Source organism: Labeo rohita, chromosome 4 (assembly GCF_022985175.1).
Source record: "Labeo rohita strain BAU-BD-2019 chromosome 4, IGBB_LRoh.1.0, whole genome shotgun sequence".
Classification (NCBI taxonomy): domain Eukaryota; kingdom Metazoa; phylum Chordata; class Actinopteri; order Cypriniformes; family Cyprinidae; genus Labeo; species Labeo rohita.
In genome coordinates, this window is record NC_066872.1 from 45,840,247 (window position 1) to 45,853,579 (window position 13,333).

Below are 13,333 nucleotides of genomic sequence, written 5' to 3' on the forward strand. Positions count from 1 at the left end.
GTAGTTTTTTACAGATGGTTGAAATTAAGTGATTTTATTCATTTGTAAATATATTTTTATTTTTTATAAATTATTTTTTCTAATAAAAAAATAAAATGATAATTATATCATTTTATTAATTATAATAATTAATTGATTTAGCTTTAAAAAAAAATTGAGGCCAGAAAAACAAGATTATTTTTCTGACCTTATTGCCAATAATTTGTTGTTCTTTTAAGCAAAATTTATTCATTAATAAAATCAATAAAATTCATTCAGCATTTAAATAAATAAATAAATAAATAAATATACAATGGGAAAAAATATAATTTAATAAAAATCTAGTAAAAAAATTTTTTTACCCTAAACCAAGACAAAAATGCTGATAAAGATGCATTGAAATGAAGCTTTACAAGAAAAGTCAGAAAAATAATCTTGTTTTTTCTCTGATGTCATTGGCAGATATTTGTTTTTGTTTTGAGCATAAACTTCATTTAGATTTATATATTTGTACAAGACAAAAACCCTGAGAAACCCTGTGAACAGTCATGCTGGGTTGATTCTGTCATTTTGTGTACAATGAAAGTGACATTTATAAAAATAATAGAATTAAAATCCTGTTTTCTAGATGATGTTTGCAAACTTCCCATCTATAGTTGAAAATAAATCAATAAAAGTGATCAATAACGTCTTTGAAGAGCGAAACTCGTCATGGTGTGAATTATGGAGGAACGTGTGGCAGCATAAAGCCGAACTCGCGGCGTGAGCAGATTCTTAGCTGGCGTCCGAACTTCTGCTGGTGAACAGTGTTTCATTTATACGTAAATGTTCCTCGTGTGGGATCTGTTAAACGGTGACGCAGAACAGCACAAGAGCGTCGTGACGGATTCGACCTAAAACTGGGTCCAAATGAAGCAAACAAACAGAATGAGAGCGGAGGACGGATGGAGCGCGTGTTATTATACAGGCTCATATTCTTCATCCGCTGCGCAGGACGGCTCAGATAAATGCAATTAAAAATTCATGCCGAGACTCATTTGGACTCTTTTAGGTTTTATTTTCCTCCGGGCTGGAGCTCGAGACTGAAAACGTTTTACTGTCATAAAGAGAAACCCAAGTCCATCGCAAACATTAAACTCACCTGATGGATTCACTTCAAGCCCGAGGAGATTTTACACTCAGATCAGGCCTATCACAGTTACATTAAACTAACACCACACAAAACACATCTTAGTTACTCAATTAAAAACTTGAAATAAATTAAAATAAAATCAACCTAAAAATCTATTTTATTTAAGCTTGTTGCCCATGCAACATTTCTCTTTTTCATTTAGTTTAACTTCATGTAAAATAAACTGAAAAATAAAGCTGAAAAAATGGGAAATCATAAAATAAGAACTAAATTAAAATATTATTAAAAAACTTACTTTATTATTATTATTTTTTTTTTTTACATTTTTAAGTTTTAATAATTTAAAAGTTTTACATTTTTTAATTTTTGTAAAAAAATTTAATTAAAAAAATTGTATCTTTATTACAGTGTTATTTTAGTATTACTGAGATTCTGTTATAGTTTTTATTCATATTTTAAATTCGTTTTTTTAATATATTTTCTGTTTTCATTTTTATTTAATTTAAAGTTTTAGTAATTTTGTTGTGTTTTTGTCTTTTTTATTACTTTCTGTGCATTTAAATATTTATTACTTTTTACATTTGTATTACTTTTTGTTATATTCTTTTATTTTTTATTTGTTTTAGTTTTTATTTTAATTTTTGTACAAGTTAAATTAAATAAAAATGAGAAATGTTTTTATATTTTATTTTATTTGAAGTTTCATTTATTCCACATTTTTTCATAACAGTTTTTTTTACTATAATAACTTGATCTGGATTCAGCGAATGCAATGAATGAGTTAAATCTCTGCAGATGATCTGGAGTCAATCGGAACTGATTTAAAGCTTTATGATCCATCAAAATGAACGAGATGACGAATGTAAATAGAGCTGTATTTTGGCAACACTTTGGCGTATTGACACAAAACTTGAAATTTGCATTTCCACGTATATGATTTACAGGCAGATCGGCGAGTGTTTGTGTCCCTGAAGCCGAGAGTTTGACTTTAATCTGATGATCTTAATGGGCCGCTCAGATTAATTGAGATTATCCTAAATGTCAGACACCAGAAGTGCCGGCAAATGTCAATACACAGAGAAAGATGTGATAGGTACAGATGAAATGTCATGGGCGGGTGATAATATTTCAGCTTTAATTAAGCGCGCGCGTGTCTTTCCAGCCTCTCGAGAATGGTGTGAGATATCGCAGCGAACATTCAGCTGATGGACATGTAAAACACACTCCGCTGATGTCTACATTTAACTGGTGAATGGTTTGAGCGTTCAGGTGATGTGGAGCGTGAATGAACACTTGTGTTTGTCACCTCTGCTGGTGTCCGTGTCTCATTCGGTCCCCAGGCCCCTATAAACGTCGTTTGACTGCAGATGTTCCTCCAGGGGCCGAATTAAAGAGCCGTCGCACCGCTGCTGCTGCTGCTGCCAGTGACACGGGGACATTTATCGGGATCGGCTCTCGTTTCAGGAGACAGACGGAGACCTTCTGCTGCCAGAGACGACTGACTGGCATCAGACCAGAGCCGACCCGACCCAATGTCTCAAACACACACACACACACACGCGCAAAGAAACGCACCGTTACACACATAATTAGAATGAATAAGTCAATTCACTCAGAATTATGAGATAAAAAGTCAAAATAATGACATATATTGTGATAATTATTATTTAATATGTTGAAATTGTGACACAGAAAGTCATAATTATAAGAAAAGTCATGATTGTGCAACATAAAGTCCAAATTATGATACTCTTGGTCACAGTTACAATATATATAGCTGTAAAAAATATGATCAAGTCAAATTATGAGATAAGTTATAATTATGAAATGAAAAGCTTGAAATATGACATTATGATAATGATGACATAAAAGTTCAAAAATAAAGCCATGCAATCAAAGTCATAATTATGACATGGACAAAACTGAGATAAAAAGTCAAAATAATGACATACATAATAATTATGATATAAAACGTTAAGTCATAATTGTGAAATATAAAGTCACAATTATGATATACTTAGTCATAATTATGATATAAATAGCTGGAATTATGACAGAAAGTCAAAATTATGAGATAAGACATAATTATGAGACTTAAGTCATATGAATAATTTATGAAATAAAAAGCTGAAATTTTGACAGAAAATCATAATTATGATCTAAGTCATAATTATGAGATAAAAAGTTGAAAATGTGACATGAAAAATCAGAATTATGAAAGTCAAAATTATGAGATATGTCATGATTGTGAAATATAGTCACAATTATGATATACTTAGTCATAATTCAGATATAAAAAGCCGAAATTATGATATAAGTCACAATTATGAAATTAAAATCTTAAAATATGACATCATGATAATTATGAAATAAGAATTAAAGTCTTGCGATGAAAGACATAGTTCTGACCCGGACAAAATTGAGATAAAATGTCAGATATAATACATAATAATTATGATATAAAATGCTGAAATTGTGACATAGAAAGTCATACTTATGACAGTCAAAATTATGAGATAAAAAACCTTAAAATATGACAAAATCATATGATTAAATCACGATATAAAAAGCCGAAAATATGACAAAAAATCCTAATTACAACCTAAAAAGTTGCAATTGTGACATCAAACTCATAATTATGGCAGTCAAAATTATGAGTTAAATCTTGATTGTGAGATATAAAGTCACAATTATGATTTACTTATGATATAGATCAAGTCAAGTCAAAATTATGAGATTAAAAAAAAACTAAAATATGAAAGAGTCATATGATTAAAATAATGATATAAATAGCTGAAATTATGACAGAAAATCATAATTATGATGACAAGGTCAAAATTATGATCTAAGTCATAATTACGAGATAAAAAGAAAAACGTGACACGAAAAATCAGAATTACTTAGTCATAATTAAGATATAAATAGCTGAAATTGTGACAATTATGATATAAATCAAAATTATGAGCTAAAACGTCAAAATTATGACAGTGATATTAATGATAGAAATAACTGAAATCATGAGATCAAAGTCATAACTACAAAATTGTCACAATTATGAGATAAAAAGTAACAATTACGGTTTACTTATTTATAATTATTAGATAAATAGCTGAAATTATGACAAAGTCATTATAATGTCAGTCAAAATATGAGACATAATTCATAAGTCATAATTATGAGACAAAAAGTCTAAATGATGACAGTGATAACTATAATGTAAAATGTTGAAATTGTGACATAAAATCACAATTACAATAGTCAAAATTATGAGAAAATTAAAACTTACATAAAAACTCAAAGTTATGATATAGTCATAATTATGATAAAAAATATGATATAAAAATATAAAATTATGTCAGAAAGCAATAATACTGACATTGTCTAAACTATGAGACAAGTCAGAGTTATGAGATAAAAAGTCAAAATGGCATACTTAGTGACAACTATGATATAAAATGTTGAAATTGTGACATTTTATGAGAAAATTAAAACTGATCAGTGTTAGGGAAAGTTACTTTTAAAAGTAATGCATTACAATTTTGCGTTACTCCTTGAAAAAGTAACTAATTGTGTTACTTAGTTACTTTTTATGGAAAGTAATGTGTTATGTTACGTTTGCGTTTTTTAAATCTGGGCAGGGCTTGCTTCTTTGTTTTTAATATAAAACAGTTCTAATGTAAAAGCCCTTTTACACCAAAAGTGAAATGAATTCATCTCGGGCTGAAAGAAAAGTACATTTATGCAGGAGAATATCACTCTTCAGCTATAAAAAAAAAAAGAGAAGCACAAATGTTAGCTTATCTAAAGCCATTTTTGCTCATTAGTATGGTTGACTTGCATCATAATTGCATCTGGTTAATAAAATGGGATTAAATACATAAAGGATATTTGTTAGTATATTTGTTATTTTATTTAACATATTTAATTATTGCAGGGTTGCGTCATATTCTAAATTTTTGCATTTCACTGTTTTTCACTGAATACTCAATCTGTTTTTTGTAAGTGAGATGAATGAATGCATGTTCACATTTAGTCTAGAATACAGTAACATCATGTTTACTCCCAATTTCCCGACTGGAGACTTGTCAATCAATAAATGGGGAAAAAACTAACCGGCGTTACTTATTTGAAAAAGTAACAGCTATTTCTTAGAAATTCAAAAGTAATGTGTTACTTTACTAGTTACTCGTAATGCGTTACCCCCAACACTAAAACTGATGATATACCAAACCAAAGTTATGACATAAGTAGTCATTATTATGATATCAAAATCAAGTCAGAGTTATGAGAAAAAAGATATGAAATATCCGGCAATGGGGTCAGAAAAATAAACCATGAAAAAAATCTTTTTGCATTAAGTTTATTTTTTGAGCCCATTGGCAGATATTTTGTTCTTGTTTTAAGTATAAACTCTCTTATTTATTTATTTTTATAAAACAACATGTAATACCTTGTCATTTTGTTCCTCCAGTAAATGTATCTTGATTGAAGAATGTTTGGATGTTTGTACTGGAAAACAAGACAAAAACACAGATTTAGCTGTGTGAAAGTTCACCTCTTTGTACATTGTGAAAAATAATACTGATAAATACAGAACTCAGATTTGATCATCCTCCTGCGTGTGTTTGAGCGTGTTCTTCCTGACCTGAGCATCAATCTGCTAATATTAACAATTAATGTGGCCTGTGAAAGTGAGGTCACCTGATCTCAGGCCGCGCGCTGATCAATATTACAAGCTCGTTAGTGCGCTTCACGTTCTTCCTGCTGCAGCGCCGCATCCTGAGCTCACATCTTTTCTGATCCGTTATAAACGGCACCGAACGCGACGGTCCTTCCTTCTGCATCTTCAAGATCACTTTCAGTTCTAAAGGAGGACAAAAACACTTGTGTGAATGGAAAGACTGGAGCCGGTCCGCCACACGCCTGAGCGGCTGCCAGATCCGACAGGCGAGCTTCCCAGAATCCCCAGCGGACCGGACTCCAGAGGTTGGAGGTTTTGGTTGCTATGTGAACTGCACGGATCCGCATCTCTCAATCTGCCGTGCGCAGCGGAGCGATCGTTACACCTCTGGAGCCGTGTTACCATCACAGATCCTACGCTCTTTATTTATTAGATTCCGAACAAAATGTGCCTGAGCAAAACTCACCGCCACAATGAGGGTGGTTGCTATGCGGTTGCCGGGCGGCTTGGGTCCGTCCTTCGGTGTGTTTTGAGCTCATTTCAGCAGAGATGAAATTTCAGGGTTCAGTCCTCCCTCGGTTCACAGGACAGAGCCACATCATCAATTCTGCATGTAATGATTAAATCTGAATACGGGGTCAACAGTCCTCATTATTTTCTCTGAAATATTAAAAACCTCTTAATACCTCATGGGCTCCAAAATCTGGAGATGAATTAATTTGGTTAAAAAATGTTTTCTGCTCTAAAAGTTTCTTTAACTACAAAAACCTATTTCCACAACATAAGAATGACATAAAAATGAAATTAGGACAAACTAAGTCAGAATTACGAGATAAAAAGTCTAAAATATAACAAGTCAAATGAGAAATTGAGATAAAAAAAATTATGACATAATTTGTCAGAATTATGATAGAAAATGCTGAAATTGAGGTAAAAAGTCAAAATAATGGCAAAGCAAGTCATAATTATAAAAAGTTGAAATTATGAGGTAGATAATCATAATCATAAAAAATAAAAATTCAGAGATATTTCATAATTATGAGATAAATAGTAAAATTTGTGACAATTAATCAAAATTAAGATATAAAAAGTTGAAATTATCAGATAAAAAGTAATAAATATTTGATAAAAAGTCAAAATGATGACACTCACAATTATAAGATAAAAAAAAAAATTTATGACATTAGACATAATTAAGATATAAAAATGTGAAATTATCAGAAATGCCAAAATGATGACAGTCATAATTATGAGAAGAAAAAAAATTCAAAAGGCAAAATTAAGAAATTTCATAATTATGACAAAAATTATGACAAACCTTATCATAATTAGAAAAAGAAGAAATTATTAAGTAATTCTAATCATAAAAGTTAAAATTATGAGATAAGTCATAATTATGATATAAAGTTGAAATTGTGCCATAGAAAGTCAGAAAATTCAAGTCAAAAAGATATTTTGCAATTATGAGATAAAAAGTACAAATTATGACATAATCAGTCATAATTAAAAGATGAAATTATGAGAAAAAAGACAAAATTATGACAAACCTAGTCATAATTATCAAATGTTGAAATTATGAGGTACATAATCATAATCATTCGATAAAAAGTTGAAATAATGTCACAGAAAGTCATAATTATGAGGTAAAATGCTAAAGTCATGGGAAGACATAAATATGAGACAAAAAGTCCAAATTATGAAACAAGTCATAATTATGAGATAAAAGTGAAATTCTAAGATACTTAGTCATAATTCAGATATAAAAGGTCACAGCTGAGATGCAGCAGAAACACTGTCTCCTCTCCTTTCACTGAAATCAGCGTGATATTGAGTGGCATAAGTGCTGTTGTTACGTCATTATTGAGGCTGATGGACGCTGGTCTAAATCTGGTCGCTCCAGTTCAGTATCAGCGACTCTATTTGTCCTGAAGGAGCAGATAAACACAGAGCGAGAGCAGAATTACCTTTGAGAAACATGAAGAAACGATGAACTCATCCGTACTAAAACAATCCCTGCGGTGTTTATCCTACGTCTCATTAGAGCCGCTCCGTTCATCAGCCTCGGCCTCAGAGGAGCGTCCCATCAGGGCTCACTGCGTTACACAAAAAAAGACTTCATTGTATTTTGGGGTGAAATATGAAATGCTCTGTGACATTCATCCTCTTACTGTCATCATTCTGTCCCGTGTCAGCCTGAGAAAGATGACGTCCAAGTTTTATCTCCCAGTTTGAGTCATTCAACCCTATAAAAACAAAGAGAGGTTTCTCATATAAGACTTCTTGAATCAAAGATTAGTTCTGTTTGATCGGTTCTGGGTTTGTAGAGATGAAGCAGACTGAAGTGAAGCGTTCATCTGTGTTCACCTCTCTCCTCGTTTCCCTCACGTCTCTCCTTTACGCTGAGTGCGTTGCAGAGGCTAAAGAAAGTAGACAGTCCCAATGAGACACAGATGAATACGGACAAAAGTCCAACAATATTACATCACCTTTGTTTTAAAACTCACAATCAGTCAGTGAAGCATGTTCAGGTGTTTGTACTGGAAATCAAGCCAGAAATACTGAATAAGAACCTAATTTAGTGCAGCGTGGTAGATGTTTTGATGTTTTACCGCAGTGTGTCGTGAAATCAGTGGGGTCCGCTGGTGGAGGTCAGTTATTTTTAGCAGGTAAAGATGCAGTAGCAGACGAGCGAGAGGCATTAAATGGCGTGTTTGTGGGGTCACATTAATGTCATCATTCATGAAAACAAGACGTCCCGCTGTTTACAGCGTGCGGCTCTGATGTCTGCCGGTCGATGCTCACGGATCGTTCTGGGACGTTCATTCATCATTTACACCACGGCTGTGGTTTTCAAATGTTTTTCTGTGACCCGACGTCTCTTACGGCCTGACCTGATCAAGAAATCATGAAGCCTTTTATCACAAATATAATAAATAAGCAGAGATATAAACCATAACAGGGAACGTTCTGGTAAGGTTCTCCCAGTCATGTTAATATAAAGTTACCTGATCTTTAATAACTTTCTCTAAACGTTGGTGCAAAAACATTATTTATACATTGTTAATGAAATGTTTGTTTTCTGAAACATTCTGGATATTTGGATGTTTGTCTAACATTTTTAATGCATTAAAAAGTAACGTTCCCATTATGTTTGCAAGATGATAAAATTATTTTTAATGTTACATTTTAAAAAAATTGAAAAACTGGATGTTTTGAACTTTCAGAGAATATTCAAAAACAACATTTCATGACTTAATAGGAACATTGTATCCCTTATGAAAAAGAAGTTTATTCAAGTGTGTTATTAGTATACTTCTTTTAAACTAAACTACTTTTCATGTACTTCTCAGAAATATACTTAAAATGCCATTTGTGACCCTGGACAACAAAACCAGTCTTAAATCGCTGGGGTATATTTGTAGCAATAGCCAAAAATACATTGTATGGGTCAAAATGATTGATCTTTCTTTTATGCCAAAATCATTAGGATATCAAGTAAAGATCATGTTCCATGAAGATATTTTGTAAAATTCGTACTGTAAATATATATATAAAAAAAAACTTTAAAGGTGATTTTCTTAAAGTTTTGTTTTTTTTGCACTCAGATTTCAGATTTTCAAATAGTTGTATCTCGACCAAATATTGTCTTATCGTAACAAACCACACATCAAAGGAAAGCTTATTTATTCAGCTTTGAGATTATGTATAAATCTCAATTTGGAAAAATTGACCCTTATGACTGGTTTTGTGGTCCTGGGTCACATTTAAGTATACCTGACATATGCTTAGAAAAAGTAAAAATATATTTGAGCTATACTTATGCTCCGAGAATCCATGTTTTCATTACTATACAGTAGCGGTGCTATTACACATCTTACACATGTTCAGAATTTCCAAAACACAAGCGAAGAACAAACCGAAACAACAGATGCTTCCACATGTAATCGAACGCGATCATCCGACATAAAACAGCATCAAAACTGTATAACGTTGTGGAATAAAATGTGCTCTCATCTCCAGTTCAGACTCATTATTTGAGTTACTAGAACTTTTCAGAATCTCATCTGCAGATTTTAAAGGTCATGACAGAAATCGCAGTGGAGCAGTGAGCAGCAGCGTGAGCTTGAGTTTGAGGAGCGTGAAGCTGCTGGTTTTTCTTTTCTGAAGCTCTGAGAGTCACGCAGCCTGAGATCCGTCAGCATGTTAATCAGACGGGTCTCTGTGTGCGCAGGCGAGAGGTTCTGCTGCCCGCTGACATCCCGCGGATCATCAGACGGACGGAGAGGGAGGACGAGGCTCGCCTGGAGCCACAGACGCCTGAGGTCCAGAGGCCACGAGCGCCGCGAGCGCCGCGAGCGCCACGTGTGTGCGAGGACTTCTGAAGACGCTCGTATCAGCAGAGACACCTCACTGATCTCCAGCGCTAACTTACATTCAACTCAGATGAAACGTTCACATGATGCAGAAAAAATGTTTTTGAAACATAAAAATCAGGATGTTTTGAGCAATCAGAGAACATTCAGAAATAACATTTTCATAGCTTAATGGGAATAGCAAAACATTCTTAGAACATTTAATGGGAATGTTATCTGTTCTTTATCATTCATGGAATGCTTTATCTCTGAAACATTTCAGTCAGATTTTTGTATGTTACTGCTTGTTCCTATTATTTATTTATTGATCCTTTTGTATTTGTTTTATGTTTCGTTTTAGACCCTATTATTTATTTATTGATTTAAAATGTTTTAAAACCCTTTTCCTCGGTTATGCAGATGTTAAGGGAACATTACATTTTATCATTTTGCAAACATTATGGGAACGTTACATTTAAATGTTCTCTGAACATTTTAAAACATGTTTAAAGAACATTTACATTTTTAAAAATGTTACATCTGGATAAAACAGTTGAAAATACGTGACAGTTGACAATGACGTACAATAACGTTTTTGTGCTAATATTTTGAGAACATTATTAAAAATCAAATAATGCGTATTGAACGTTGTATTAATGTTACTAGAATGTTTGTTCATAACTTTGCCAGAACTTTCTGAGAACATTTCTTTTCTCTGCAAATTTCTTTGTTGAAATTCTGAGGTAAAAAGTCATAATTATGACAAAGTTGATATTACGAGATAATTTATAAGAAACATGTCAAAATTATGACAAACCTCGTCATAATTATAAAAAGTTGAAATTATTAGGTAATCATAATGATAAAAGTTTCAATTATGAGATGAGTCATAATAATGAGATATTTCACAAATACAAAATAAAAAGTGAAAACTATGACATAATTAGTCATCAAGATGAAATTATGAGAAAAAAAGACAAAAGTATGACAAACCTACGTAGATAATCATAATCACAAGATAGAAGTCATATATTCATGAGATAAGTCATAATTATCAGATAAAAAGTATGCCATAGAAAGTCAAAAATGTCTACTATGTTATAATTCTGAGGTAGAAAATCATAATTATGACAAAGTTGATGAGATAATTTATGAGACAAAAAGTCAAACTCATGACAAACCTCATCATAATTATAAAAAGCTGAAACTATTAGGTAAATAATCATAATTCTAAAAGTTGAACGAACATTCTAGAAGAAAACTTTTTCAGTCTTAATACAAAACTTTTTCCGGTAACGTTAATAATATGTTTAATGTTCTCAAAGTGTTAGCACAAAAATGTTAATTATACATCATTCACGGAACGTTTTATTTCTGAAACATTTTAACATTTTTTAAATGTAACTGCTTATTTCAGAATGTTCAGAGAACATTTAAAAGTAACATAATAATGTTTACAAAATTACACAACAATTCTGAACATTCAGAAAACGTTTCAGTCAGCAAAAATTTTGTTAGCTGGGGATTGGAAGGTATGTGAAGGCACCTTAGAACGTGCTGAAGATTTAACACAGCATTGGTTTACAGCTTCTGACCGCCTTCGTCCAGATGGAGTCACATGATGAGAGCGAGAACTTCTGCTGTTTGCGGCTGGAGAAGAAACACCTGTGAATGAATGAGGCACAAAAACCCCCAAAGAAAATCACACAAAATGACCAGAACGTCATATTTACTCACTCTCACGTCATTACAAACCTGCGTGACTTTTTGAAACACAAATGGAGATGTTTAGCACTTAATGAAAGTGACGGAGGGGATGGACGCTGTCAAACTAAAAAACAAGCAAAAAAACATTATATGCACAAACATGACATTCTGCACAATCTGCAATATTTGGGTCAAGCAGAGCTTTGTTTCTGATAAAACACACATTATAAGTCACAGTAAATATAAGCAGCGCTGTCAGTTCATCTCGAGGTCTTCAGATGATCACAGATGTCATGACTAATCCTGACGCTTTTGTATCGTGAGCAATTACAATAATCATTCGGCGAGGAGAATCTGACACCATAACAAAAGACTCGGAGATTCCTCAGACAAACCCGACGCTTCAGAAACGCTCAGATCTGCCGTTCTTTGTGCTTGTCAATCTCTTCCCGTCCAGCGGCTCATTGTTACGAGTGTGAATAGAGGATTTCAGCACACAACAATGAGTGCTGAAGTGCAAACAAAAGCTGCACAGATTTAGAAACTCTGTTCATGTTCATCATTAAACAGGTGTTCAGGTGCTCATCACAGTTCATCACACTGACATTTTAAACGTGTGTATTCAGCAGTGGATCAGCGTTTGTTCAGTGAATTAATCAGCTGTTAAACATCATTGTGATTCAGCTTGACACGAATGTGTGCCGCACCGCAGACCCGTCTGCCTCTGGGACCCCGATTAGAGGAACGGACCGACCCCAGAGACGCGCTGACATGTTATCAAAACACGTTAAACCTGCAGTCAGTGTCCCACGAGACCGCACACCGCAGAAGAGACGGATGTCTGCGTTTAATAACACAAACGATGGGGTCTAAAACAAAACAAAATTAAATAACATATAATAATTTGTAAAAATAACAAATTAAATAAAATAGCAACAAAAATGTACACACAGAAAAAATAGGATCTAAAATAAAAATAATATATAGCAAAAATAATAAAATAAAAAATTAAATAACATTAAATTAATAAATAAAAAAAATAGGGTCTAAAATATACAAAATAAAACAGTAGCAACAAAATAATTAAATAGTCAAATAAACAAATAATTAAGATAAATTAAACAATATAAAATAAAAAGTTAAATTAAATGGTAACAAAAATGTATATGTAAAATATAACAAACTAATGGTGTCTAAAACAAAATTAAACAACTTAAAATAATAAAATAAAATAGCATCAAAACATTACATATAATTAATAATACAGTATGGTCTAAAACAAAAATAAAACCAAAATAAAATTACATTAAATAAATATATATAAAAATAAAGGGTCTAAAACGTACAAAATAAAAAAAAGTAGTAAGAAAATAATTAAATAATCAAATAAATAAATAATAGGGTTTAAAACAAAAAGTTGAGCAAAATAAAATAATAAAAAATAATAAAATAAAATAGTAACAGGAAAAATGTACATTTAAA

The 13,333-nt window shown here is 32.2% G+C and overlaps 1 long non-coding RNA gene across 1 annotated transcript; it reads right to left on the reverse strand.

Moving 5' to 3' along the window:
* Window positions 1–7,985: 7,985 nt before the first annotated feature.
* Window positions 7,986–8,403, reverse strand: LOC127164005 (uncharacterized). Its single transcript, XR_007827577.1, has 3 exons — window positions 8,297–8,403; window positions 8,157–8,209; window positions 7,986–8,035 (listed from the first exon to the last, which is right to left on the reverse strand). It is a non-coding gene; the product is annotated as an uncharacterized LOC127164005 (long non-coding RNA).
* Between the last annotated feature and the right edge of the window lie 4,930 nt (window positions 8,404–13,333).